The sequence below is a fragment of the Labeo rohita genome, unplaced genomic scaffold, assembly GCF_022985175.1.
Source record: "Labeo rohita strain BAU-BD-2019 unplaced genomic scaffold, IGBB_LRoh.1.0 scaffold_46, whole genome shotgun sequence".
NCBI classification, from domain to species: Eukaryota; Metazoa; Chordata; class Actinopteri; order Cypriniformes; family Cyprinidae; genus Labeo; species Labeo rohita.
Window position 1 is genome coordinate 500,167 of NW_026129379.1, and position 12,830 is coordinate 512,996.

The 12,830-nt window shown below is 34.3% G+C and overlaps 1 long non-coding RNA gene and 1 pseudogene across 1 annotated transcript; one reads left to right on the plus strand and one right to left on the minus strand.

Moving 5' to 3' along the window:
- The first annotated feature begins 6,498 nt into the window (after positions 1-6,498).
- Positions 6,499-8,254, plus strand: LOC127160800 (uncharacterized). Its single transcript, XR_007826851.1, has 2 exons — positions 6,499-7,074; positions 7,505-8,254. It is a non-coding gene; the product is annotated as an uncharacterized LOC127160800 (long non-coding RNA).
- Positions 8,255-10,543: 2,289 nt separating this feature from the next.
- LOC127160803 (uncharacterized) lies at positions 10,544-11,985 on the minus strand (annotated as a pseudogene).
- Positions 11,986-12,830: the final 845 nt, after the last annotated feature.

Here is a 12,830-nt window from a genome sequence, read left to right on the forward strand (position 1 = left end):
ACGCTGGGTCAAATATGGACAAACCCAGCGTTGGGTTATTTTAACCCAACTTGTTGGGTTAAATCTTTGACCCAACACTTTGGGTTGTTTTATTTACCTAGACTATTGACAAAAAAAATACTACGTTGCTGGTTGAAAACAAACCTGAAATATTTAATAAAGAAAATAAACAATAATCAAAGAGAAGGTACACTGTAAAAAGCAACCTATAGAATCTACTCAATATAATGGGGTAAATTGAAGTAACAATTTGCACTCCGTTTGTCTATATATTTGAGTAAAGAATACCTGAATTTAACAGCTATGACAAACTAAAAAAAAAAGGTAGATAAAGTCTACACAGCAAAAAGCCCAGTGTTAAATGAACTCTCGCGGGAGTTTATTTGAGTGTTAACATGAACACTGAAGCAGTGTCAAAGTTAATGAGGTAATTAAGTGATTCATTAAGTGATGATTGAAAATTATTGAAGACACCAAAATGTTTACGTCACCATTATAGTGGTCAGTGTTAGCATTAGTTGGGCTCTTGACCCGTAGCTTTTTAATATTAGCTTTTGTTCAATTGTTTAGTTAAACTAGCCAGACAAGCCAAAGAGCAAAAATCATGCAGTGGTGATAATTCTGTTTTAAAATAAACTTAATTTGAGCCACTGAAATCATTTAGAGTTTTATATCCTTTATTTATTACAACTGCCTTGTGGTTTCACAGCAGAAAAAAAAATGATAAAGCCTGAATTTTTGTTTACATTTTAAATGGACTTTTTACAAGCTCCTCCGATCAAAAAAAAATTTCAAAAGCTGTTCTTTTAGGCACACACAGACATCATGAATCAGCATACGAATCTCAAAAATGGTGACAAACAGCATATTCAGAAACGGATCAACTCTAAACATCACGGAAATCATCAGCTCATAATTTATTCATGCCACAATGCATGAAGGGAAATATGGATGAGTTTTGATTGGCTACAACATACGTTTTTGTTGGTCACCATTGTTGTGATTCTCATGCTGATTGTTGATGTCTGTGTGTCTAAATCTAAAAAATGTTTATATTTTTTCCAGTCAAATAAATTTCAGAAACACCTGTCTGATTAAACCAACATAAACAAAATACAACTCACTTATTCTGATTGCTACTTCATGACTTTGTCAAAGCATAATCAAAACCACAAAATCTCATTTCTTCTGGTTTGTCTGACTGTTGTAACTCAATTACAACACCCAAACAAAATCTAATATTAAGAAGTTACTGGTAAAGAGCTAAACTAATGCTAACACTCACCACTATAATGGCGACTTACAAAATTAGATTTTCTCCTTTTGGTGATTCTGCTTATTAACATCAGGCGTCTTTAATAATGGTCAATCATCACTCAATGAATCACTTAATTACCTCATTAACTCTAACACTGCTTCAGTGTTCATTTTAATACTCTTGAGTATGGACTCAAACTCCCGGGAGAGTTCATTTAACACTGGGCTTTTTGCTGTGTAGACTTAACCTACTTTTTTTTTAGTTTGTCTTAGCTGATAAATTCAGGTATTCTTTACTCAGACATATAGGATAGAATCTACCCAAACAAACTAAGTGCAAATTGTTACATCAGTTTACCCCATTATATTGAGTAGATTCTATAGGTTGCTTTTTACAGTGTAGCGCTTGGCTCGTCGAGTAGGGGGAGTGGCTTACTCTCTTAACTGTCACTTGATTGGATAAAATCAGTAACCCAATGTTGGGTTACACAAAAACAACCCAACACAAAAACAACCCAACTAAATGACCCAACAGGCTTAACCCAGCAGTTGGGTTAAAAAAACAACCCAATATTTTTTAGTGTGCAGATTGTAACAAGACTGCAGATCACGGAATGTCCTTAGCCCTGTCTTGTCATAAATATTCTCTAGAGTGTTAATGCCTTTATCTGACCAGAGAGAACAGGTGTACGGCTTCATGTTTCGTAACAGGTAATAATTGTTCCAGATAGGAGACTGCAGACAGAATTTTAAAGAATAGTTAACATGTTTTTCCACCAAACGCCATGTAGAAATTGAATTAGCTATTATTGGACCAAATTCTTTAAAGGCTTTTTAATTTTGATTCTTGAAAATAGCACATCTTGCAATCTATGAGGTGCAACCAATGATTCTTCAATTAGTTTCCAATGGGGAACTAGGGAAGGATGTTCATCCAGCCAAGTGGCCAAAGATTGTAACTGAAAAGACCAATAGTACAACTTAAAATCCGGCAGTGATAAGCCACCCTGTGACTTAGGACGTTTCAATGTGTCCAATTTAATGTGAGGTTTTTTGTTATTCCAAATTCAAATTTAGACGTCATTCTCTGAAGGTCTGTGGAATAATCTTTAGGGGGAGCAAATGGCAACATGGAAAATAGAACATTTAAATGGATAAGTACATTCATCTTATCAATATTTTAATTTTTTTGCACCCTCAGATTCCAGATTTTCAAATAGTTGTATTTCAGAAATATATTGTCCTATTCTAACAAACCATACATCAATGGAAAGCTTATTTATTCGGCTTTCAGATGATGGACACTGACTGGTTTTGTGGTCCAGGGTCACATATTTTAATAATAACCAAAATGTATATTTTATTTTATTATGATTTAAATTATAATGTAGAAAAAACTGCATACTATAATTCACATTTTAATAAGGCCCCAATCATATCAAGCACATTTTTTTTAGGTCTGAAAGGTCTGAGTTGCTTTTGAGCACTTCTGCAAAAACACGAGACACAGCAGGTGGTCAAAGACGCCTCTCACTGCAAAAAAACGTGTTCTGTCTGATCGGGGCCTAAGTGGATCAGCTCAGTACTCACTACTTATAAATGAGCTAGACTTTTAATCTTACACTCTAAAAAAACGCTGGGTTAAAATAACCCAAATTGGGTTATTTTGGTAACCTAACGCTGGGTCAAATATGGACAAACCCAGCGTTGGGTTATTTTAACCCAACTTGTTGAGTTAAATCTTTGACCCAACACTTTGGGTTGTTTTATTTACCTAGACTATTGACAAAAAAAATACTATGTTGCTGTTTGAAAACAAACCTGAAATATTTAATAATAAAGAAAATAAACAATAATCAAAGAGAATTACTTAAGACAACAAAAAAAGAGACAAAATGAATTTATAAAAGGCTATTTTAATGCAAAATAAAAAATACAATTTGCATTAATAAATGTTAAAATATACATGTGCACTCAAAAAAATATTTCAGCCCTTAAATTAATTTAATTACGTACAAAATTTCCATGCATTTAGATTACATAGTTTTAACTTAAACAAATCAATTAAACTTAATGTGATTCAAATGCATCAGTCTTACGTAAATGAAACAGGTAAAGTTGATGTAATATTTCCCAGTGTTAAACAAACCCTGCTCAGTGTTCATGTGTTTCCACACTACAGAGTGTTCAAGTAGCATTGACACAGTGTTGGAGTTAAGGAGATCATTATGTCATGATTGACCAATAATGATCAACACCTGCTGTTTACAAGCAGAATCACAGAAGGAAAGAGAAACACAAGAATCAGACACAGCCAAAGATAAAATGAACTTAAATAAATTAAGACATTAAATCTCTGATTAAACAACTCCACAAACATTACAGTTTGACTTGATTTCTGTCATATATCCACAAATATTATTTGAGAATGTCTAAACAGAGGTTTAGATGTTTTATTTAAAAAAAATGTTTCATTTGACCTCACCATCAACTTTGGTTGTTGTAATTGTGTTTGCCAAGCACATTTGTTACAGCGCAAAAAAAAAAAGAGAGGGGGGCTGTTATTAAGTGTTTTTGGTTAACTATTATTTTTGTTGCAATCATCATCCAGTGGCCTGTTTTGCTGATATTGTTCAGTGGTTTTCCTGTTAGTTTCATGATATTTACAGCAGTTGTGTGAACTGTTACTATTACTACTTTAAGATCTCCAGTATTACTTAGACACACACATCAAGAATCAGCATATGAATCTCAACAATGGTGACATTCAACAGCTGCATGCTGGGAGTCATGGGTGATTTTTATAATCTGCTGTTACCCAGCATGCAGCTGTTGAATGTCACCATTGTTGAGATTCATATGCTGATTCTTGATGTCTGTGTGTGTCAAACTGATGCTGTAGATTTCAAGGTTTAGTGTATAAGATAAACATCCATAATAGTTCATACATCTGTTGTAAACATTATGAAAATAATAGACTAACCACTGCATGACATCAGTGCATCATGCCACTTGATGATAATGATTTAACAAACAAAAGAAATTAACCAAAAACACCTAATCAGACTTCTTTTTGGCTTTTTTTATTTTGCTATAATAAATGTGCTTCATACACATAACTACAGCAGCCAAAAAAATTAACATAAAAAATCAAAAGTCAAGAGTCCAACTAAAGTAAACCCTGTTCGCCATGATGGTGAGGTCAATTGAAACAAACAAAAATAAAAAAATAAAATTTGTGGATATATGACAGAAATCAAGTCAAACTGTAATGTTGTTTGTGGAGTTGTTTAATCAGAGATTTAATGTCTTTATTTATTTAAGTTCATTTTCTCTTTGGCTGTGTCTGATTCTTGTGTTTCTCTTTCCTTCTGTGATTCTGCTTGTAAACAGCAGGTGTTGATCATTATTGGTCAATCATGACATAATGATCTCCTTAACTCCAACACTGTGTCAATGCTACTTGAACACTCTGTAGTGTGGAAACACATGAACACTGAGCAGGGTTTGTTTAACACTGGGAAATATTTCATCAACTTTACCTGTTTCATTTACGTAAGACTGATGCATTTGAATCACATTAAGTTTAATTGATTTGTTTAAGTTAAAACTATGTAATCTAAATGCATGGAAATTTTGTACGTAAATGAATTAAGTTAAGGGCTGATATATTTTTTTGAGTGTGGCTTCGTCCTGGGCTGAACCATGCTTCCTAAAAACACAATATAAGTTTGTATTAGGGTTGTTCCGATAGTTGATAATATCGTGTATCGACTATATGCAGGCAGATCGCCGATAGACTGATGTCAATGACGATACTTTTTAAATAATTTTACAATTCCATATACCCCGCCACAGTTTTATATCCACATTGACATATACACAGAAATTAAACATTCAACTGCGACACATTAATATAACAATTTTATCAGTGCCAACTTTATATTATTTTGATATTCGTTTTAATTGCAGTGTCATACTATCCAAGAAAAAAGAAAATACTGTATTACAGAAACAACAAGGATGGCTACTGTTTCTTGAATCACTTTGGATGTAATTCGTGAATGTTTAATGATTTAAAAATATTTTCAACATTTTCAATGAGAAAAGAAGCTTTACGTTTGCGTTCAAGTCGCAAGTGAAAGTGATGCGGACATGTCGATCTAAAACTATGGCGAAGCAAATAAATTAATAATAATAATAAAAAAAAAACAGTAGTAGTAATAATTAATGTTAATAAAATTAAATTGCATATAGCCCAATAAATTTACTACTTGTTAAAAACCCACAAACATACCTTTTCTGTCGTCGCTGAAGGACGGTTGTTCCTGAGGTGATTCAAAATGGCCGCGAAGGTAGCGCTTGGCTCGTCGAGTAGGGGGAGTGGCTTACTCTCTTAACTGTCACTTGATTGGATAAAATCAGTAACCCAATGTTGGGTTACACAAAAACAACCCAACACTGAGCAAAACAACCCAACTAAATGACCCAACAGGCTTAACCCATTAGTTGGGTTAAAAAAACAACCCAACATTTTTTAGAGTGTATTCAAGTACACAGTAAAAATAGATGGGTTATTTTTTTAACCCAATAGATGGGTTACACATATTGGGTCACTGTGTTGGGTTATTTTCTAAAACGTTGGGTTATTTTTTTTAAACATCGTTGGGTTGTTTTTAATAATAACCCAGCGTTGGGTTTAATTGGTTCCCGCGGCGACAGTTCAAATTTTAACGGTCGACAGTGTCTGACCACAGAAGAAGCTGCTGCTGCATCAGTGTGAGGTAAGTAATAGGGTTTAAATAACTCTTATAACATTATACTTATACGAAGAACGTGAAATGCACTTCAAAATTGAACTTTTGTTGTTGTATGTTTGTTTTTTTTTAACGAAGATGTAGTTTCCTTTAGTCAGTGTATTGTAACGTTACTGCAGAGAATGAGCTCCATTGTAAACGAATAACGTCACGTTAACTTAGCTGTCCCAGTTAGGTTGCTAGCAGTAATAAATTAAATAAACATTAGCAGAAAGTTGTAAAACTGTTTAGAGATGTATTACAGTAACCTAAAGTTAATAATGTATGGTGGAATGTATACAGGACTACTTATATTACTGAAATCACCGTCTACCATTACTACAGGTTTAGTATTATTTTACAGCTGATGAAGGGTTCTAGACATACGGTTTCTGACTACAGTTTGTTTGGTCGCATTAATGGTTATCACATTTAACTTTATGGGAAATGGCTAATGTTAAATGAGACATTGTTGATTTAAACCGCGCCGCACGAACCTTTCAACTTCGGTCCAGTATGTAACCTTAGCTCAGCGGCAGCTCAGAGAGATGCGCTCAAATTCAGTTAATTCTCTGTTTAGAAAAGTCTACAAATAATCACATTTCCCAAAAGCAAGACGTGATGGGAGAAACGAAGCTTTTCAAAGTTTCGAATCAATTAAACGAATCGCTTAATTCGCAAAATGATTCACTGCTTCCAATCGTTCGTGACACAACGGCGACGCCTGCTGGTCAAAACAAGGCAAGCGTCAGTTGTTTGGAAAGCGAGCACTAATTGGAATAACACTAAATGTGTTTTTATGGTTTATTTATATTGAATATTGTTATGCATATATTAGATTCGCCTCTAATTACAGCCATTTCTATTATAAAGCTATGACAGATTTGCATGTTTTTTTAAATGTGTACTAAATGTGTTTATACTTATTTTTAGACATTGGGTTCTTCAGTGAAGGAAAAATTACAACAGTGGAATCTCATACATTAAACATCCACATGCCAATTAACTGAAATATTTCAAGGTAAGTAAACTATTTATATTAGTGATCCATATACATTACCAGTCAAAAGTTTTTGGACAGCAAGATTTTTAATGTTTTTAAAGAATTCCCTTCTGTCTAAGCCTGCATTTATTTCATCCAAAATACAGCATTTAAAATAACCGCTTTCTATTTGAATATATTTAAAATGTAATTGTCCAGTCTTTTCAAAGCTTTTAAAATAGAAAGCAGTTATTTAAAATAGTAAAAATATTTCACAATATTACTGCTTTTACTGTATTTTGGATCAAATAAATACAGGCTTAGTGAGTAGAAAAGAATTCTTTAAATAACTTTAAAAATCTTACTGTTCAAAAACTTCTGATTAGTAGTGTAGGTTTTCCAACAATTATGAAAAAATGTTTCTAGTTTATCTGTAAAATGTTTCTTCTTCTGCTTCATCTTATCACAGAGGAAGGAGTCAATGAAGGAAGTTTTATGCGACCGGATGACACCAGCATTGCTGCACTAACTCCAAGAGAAGAAGTTTTTAGCATTTTCAACGGTGAAACAGTGGAACAGAAGACCTTACTACAAGCAGTGGATCTGTGTTTCAGACATTTCTACATTTATGACATCTACTACCCAAAGCTCCTCTGCACCCATTTGCAGCACACAGTCTTTAATATTCCAGGAGTTCTTTCAACACATTACCTCTTCCTTAGAAACTTTGTATTTATTGATCCGTAAAAACTTTTTATGTTGCTGATTATCAGCAAGTCCAGCAGCCAGCAGATTTACTTTGTTTTATTATTATTATTATTATTATTATTATTACTTGTGTTTATGATTTTTTATTTTTGTTTTATTGATAAAAGTTTGTATGTTATGTTTGTTTTATTTGTGCACATTTGTGTATGTGTTGATATAAATAAATATGAATTGATACACATTTATGACCCTGGACAACAAAACCGGTCATAAGTATCATGGGTACATTTGTAGAAATAGCCAAAATTGCATTGTATGGGTCAAAATTATCAAATTTTCTTTCATGCCAAAAATCATTAGAATATTAAGTAAAGATCATGTTCCATGGAGATATTTTGTAAATCTCCTACCATAAGTATATTGAAACTGAATTTATTATTAGTAATATGTGTTGCTAATAACTTCACTTGGACAACTTTAAAGGCAATTTTCTCAATATTTAGATTTTTTTGCACCCTCAGATTCCAGATTTTCAAATAGTTGTTCTATCCTATCAAACCACATATTAATAGAAAGCTTATTTATTGAGCTTTCAGATGATGTTTATATTTAAATACAAAAAAACTTGACCCTTATGACAGGTTTTGTGGACCAGAATCAGATAAATAAACATTAGTTTTGAATAGTTGGTTTTGAATTCAGTGTACATCTTGAAAATATGTCAGTTGTGTGTGCATATTTGTGTTTTGAATGTATTATATTTTCACATTCTTGTACACTTATTTTGTAAACATTTGCAGTATGACTGTTTTACATTTAAAAATATATTTGTAAAAAAAAATATTTGCATATTTAAATAAAATATTTATTTGAAAACAAAGTAGTGTTATAGTGTATTTTTATAAAAAAAATAAATAAATAAATAAAAACTGATATAAATGAATCTAAATAATTAACTCAACTGTTGGGTTACTTTTAACCCAACTGGATTTTAACCCAATTCATTGGGTTAAAATAACCCATAGATGGGAAGGTGCTATACCAACCCATAGTTGGGTTACTAGTTGGGTTATTTTTAACCCAACATTTTTTAGTGAGTAGTTTTTGTATGAGCATGACCAGGACCAAATAAACAGCAAGATCAGGCTAAATTTTAAAATGATTGTAACTTATAGTCAGATTAAACACACGCAGAGCCACACTGTACTGTATAATCATGACAGGTTTAATTAACTCATAGAGATGGAGAAACAACTTTATGTTCATCCAAAGATCCACCAGATTTGTGTTTACTGAAAATGTATACTACTTGAAAAAAATTGCAAAAACTTAAAAATTTGCAAATGCATTATAGATTCATGTTTTTATTGAGATTTCTGTTCTTGCATACATTTTAAGCATTTGAAGCTGCTGTTAATTTCAGAAGCACATATGAGACTCTTTATTTTTATGTTAGTTTGTAGGTTAGTAAGAGCTCATACACTCTAAAAAATGTTGGGTTCTTTTTTTAACCCAACTGATGGGTTAAGCCTGTTGGGTCATTTAGTTGGGTTGTTTTGCTCAGTGTTGGGTTGTTTTTGTGTAACGCAACATTGGGTTACTGATTTTATCCAATCAAGTGACAGTTAAGAGAGTAAGCCACTCCCCCTACTCGACGAGCCAAGCGCTACCTTCGCGGCCATTTTGAATCACCTCAGGAATCGCCTCAGGAACAACCGTCCTTCAGCGACGACAGAAAAGGTATGTTTGTGGGTTTTTAACAAGTAGTAAATTTATTGGGCTATATGCAATTTAATTTTATTAACATTAATTATTACTACTACTGTTTTTTTTTAATATTAATTTATTTGCTTCGCCATAGTTTTAGATCGACATGTCCGCATCACTTTCACTTGCGACTTGAACGCAAACGTAAAGCTTCTTTTCTCATTGAAAATGTTGAAAATATTTTTAAATCATTAAACATTCACGAATTACATCCGAAGTGATTCAAGAAACAGTAGCCATCCTTGTTGTTTCTGTAATACAGTATTTTCTTTTTTCTTGGATAGTATGACACTGCAATTAAAACGAATATCAAAATAATATAAAGTTGGCACTGATAAAATTGTTATATTAATGTGTCGCAGTTGAATGTTTAATTTCGGTGTATATGTCAATGTGGATATAAAACTGTGGTGGGGTATATGGAATTGTAAAATTATTTAAAAAGTATCGTCATTGACATCAGCCTATCGGCGATCTGCCTGACGATACACGATATTATCAACTATCGGAACAACCCTAATACAAACTTATATTGTGTTTTTAGGAAGCATGGTTCAACCCAGGACGAAGCCACGTACGTAATTAAATTAAGTTAAGGGCTGAAATATTTTTTTGAGTGCACAGGTATATTTTAACATTTATTAATGCAAATTGTATTTTTTATTTTGCATTAAAATAGCCTTTTATAAATTCATTTTGTCTCTTTTTTTGTTGTCTTAAGTAATTCTCTTTGATTATTGTTTATTTTCTTTATTATTAAATATTTCAGGTTTGTTTTCAACCAGCAACATAGTATTTTTTTTGTCAATAGTCTAGGTAAATAAAACAACCCAAAGTGTTGGGTCAAAGATTTAACCCAACAAGTTGGGTTAAAATAACCCAACGCTGGGTTTGTCCATATTTGACCCAGCGTTGGGTTACCAAAATAACCCAATTTGGGTTATTTTAACCCAGCTTTTTTTTAGAGTGTAGTACAATTTTGCAAAGTCCTGCTTTAGTTACAATCATACCACACATTGCAAACCAAGTATCACTAACATGATTTGCAACAGTAAGCCCAGCTGTCTTTATAGTCTGTGTAGCACCATAAGTAATTTTTCTCATAGTAGCCACACTTGTGATCAAACCTGCAGGTTTTGCCATCCACAGCTGAGTAGCAGTCGACAGAAGTGCAGCAGTCGGCAAAACCGCCTTCACTCGTGTAGCACCACATTTGTCCATATCCATATTTGGCGCAGGCATGGTCACTGCGGCAGTACTTCCCGTTTTTAGCTTTACTTCTCCACAGCGGAGGACTGCAGTAGTCCCAGCCGCCAGAGATTTTCTTACACCAGTAGAAGTCTTTACCGTACGTTGTGCATGGGTGATCATCGAAGCACTTCTCTCCCTTATAAGTAATGAGCGAGTACCGGGGTGAGCACTCGATCTGCTTCTGGCCTGAGTAACACCTGTAGGAATTTTCCTGGTACAGGCAGGGAGTGGAGCAGCAGGACTTGATTTTACCATCTATTATACACTGACAGCTGTATCCAGAGTCGAAGAATCTCAAGCAGGGCAAACCATCAGCTGCAGTCATGTGTTTCTCTGGGACCAGCAGGCACTCGACATCATCCGACACCCCTGAAATGTCCCTTTTTCCAATAACACTCCTCACTAGTGGTTTCACACGAGTTATAAGACAAGCGCTTCCAGCAAAAATCATCAGATCCTTTACTGCATTGTAGTAAGTGCTTATGCTGTCAAAGGCTAATTTTATGGTCATCTCACTCACCTTGAATTTCTTTTCAGGTACGATGTTACTTTCGGCAGCCCTTTTCAATGTGACATTGTGTTTTGCATGTCTGAGCTCATGATTTGGTCTCCTTGCTTCTGACTTTGTTGATTGATTAATTTCTGAAATTTGACCTTGACCTGATCTAATTTATTATTGTTATGAAAACAATTATTTACAAAAATGCTCATTTCTGTGTCCTGACGATAGAGATTTTTTATTTGTGTGTTCAGGTTTGAAACGCTCATCATGTTTATGCTGCCTTCTGGATTGTTTTCCCCCATATAGCCGAAGGAGAAAGACTTACTGTCATCAGAGCTGTGCTTATAGCAGACGGCCGTCCAGATGTGAGAGGGCACCGTCACCCTTTCGGGCTCTTCAGAGATTTCCCTTTGCGGTATCCGTAGATTTGGATCGGGTACTGTACCTGTGACAATGTAGGCTGTAGCAGAACCACCATCACTTCTGAGCCTGTCTCTTAAAAAAATCCTCAACGTTTTCTCCCATTTTGCCCATTGGTTGCGGTTGAAGCACGCATCCATTGGTGCTGCATTGGTCAGAGTGAACGTTGATCTACGGCCTTCACTGCACTGGAAGCTGTTGGGGTTCAGGTGTGCGCGATCGTATCCCGTTTCACTGTAGTCGTTGCTGATGGCTTGATTTTCTTTATAAGCGTTTATACTACGTTGGGTCTCACGGACCATAGAAATTTGGCTTTGTTCTTCAGGTTTTGAAAGCTTCAGAAAAAATATTATGTTAGATGGTTAGTTTGATATTTGATTATTTTTATTTTAGAAAATTGTGATTTTATTTCTTGTAAGAGTAAGGTAAACTACAGTAAAGTTTCATTGGTTACCTACACAGCAAAATCCCCAGTGTTAATTTAACACTCTGAGTGTGGACACATATAGGAAAGGAAAGGAAAGGACGTGACATGTGGCCAAGTATGGTGACCCATACTCGGAGTTTGTGCGCGCGCACACACACACACAGTAGTGAGAAGTGATCAAACACGCACACACACAGCGTGAACACACACCCGGAGCTGTGGGCCATATAAACACTGAAGCAGTGTTAAAGTTAACGAGATAATTAGGTGATTAACGAAGTGATGATTGATCATTATTGAAGACACCTGATGTTAATAAGCAGAATCACCAAAGGAGAAAACCAAAATTTTTAAGCAACCATTATAGTGGTCAGTGTTTGCATTAGTTGGGCTCTTGACCCTTAAATCATCAATATTAGGTCTTGTTTGGCTGCAGTTACTGAGTTATAACAGCCAGACAAGCAAAGAGCAAAAGTCAATAAGATGGCATTGACTGTGCTTGACTTAATAATCACATAGTGACTTGAGTATTTGACATAAAATTAACTTACAGATTACAAAAAAAAAACTGTGAACAAATGATCAATCAGTTTTGCCATAATCAGATGATGAAAAAAGTTTATCTTAATTTAGACACACAGACATGAAGAATCAGTGAGAGAATCACAACAACGGTGACCATCAAAAAGCGTGTTGTAGCCAATCAGAACTCATCCATGA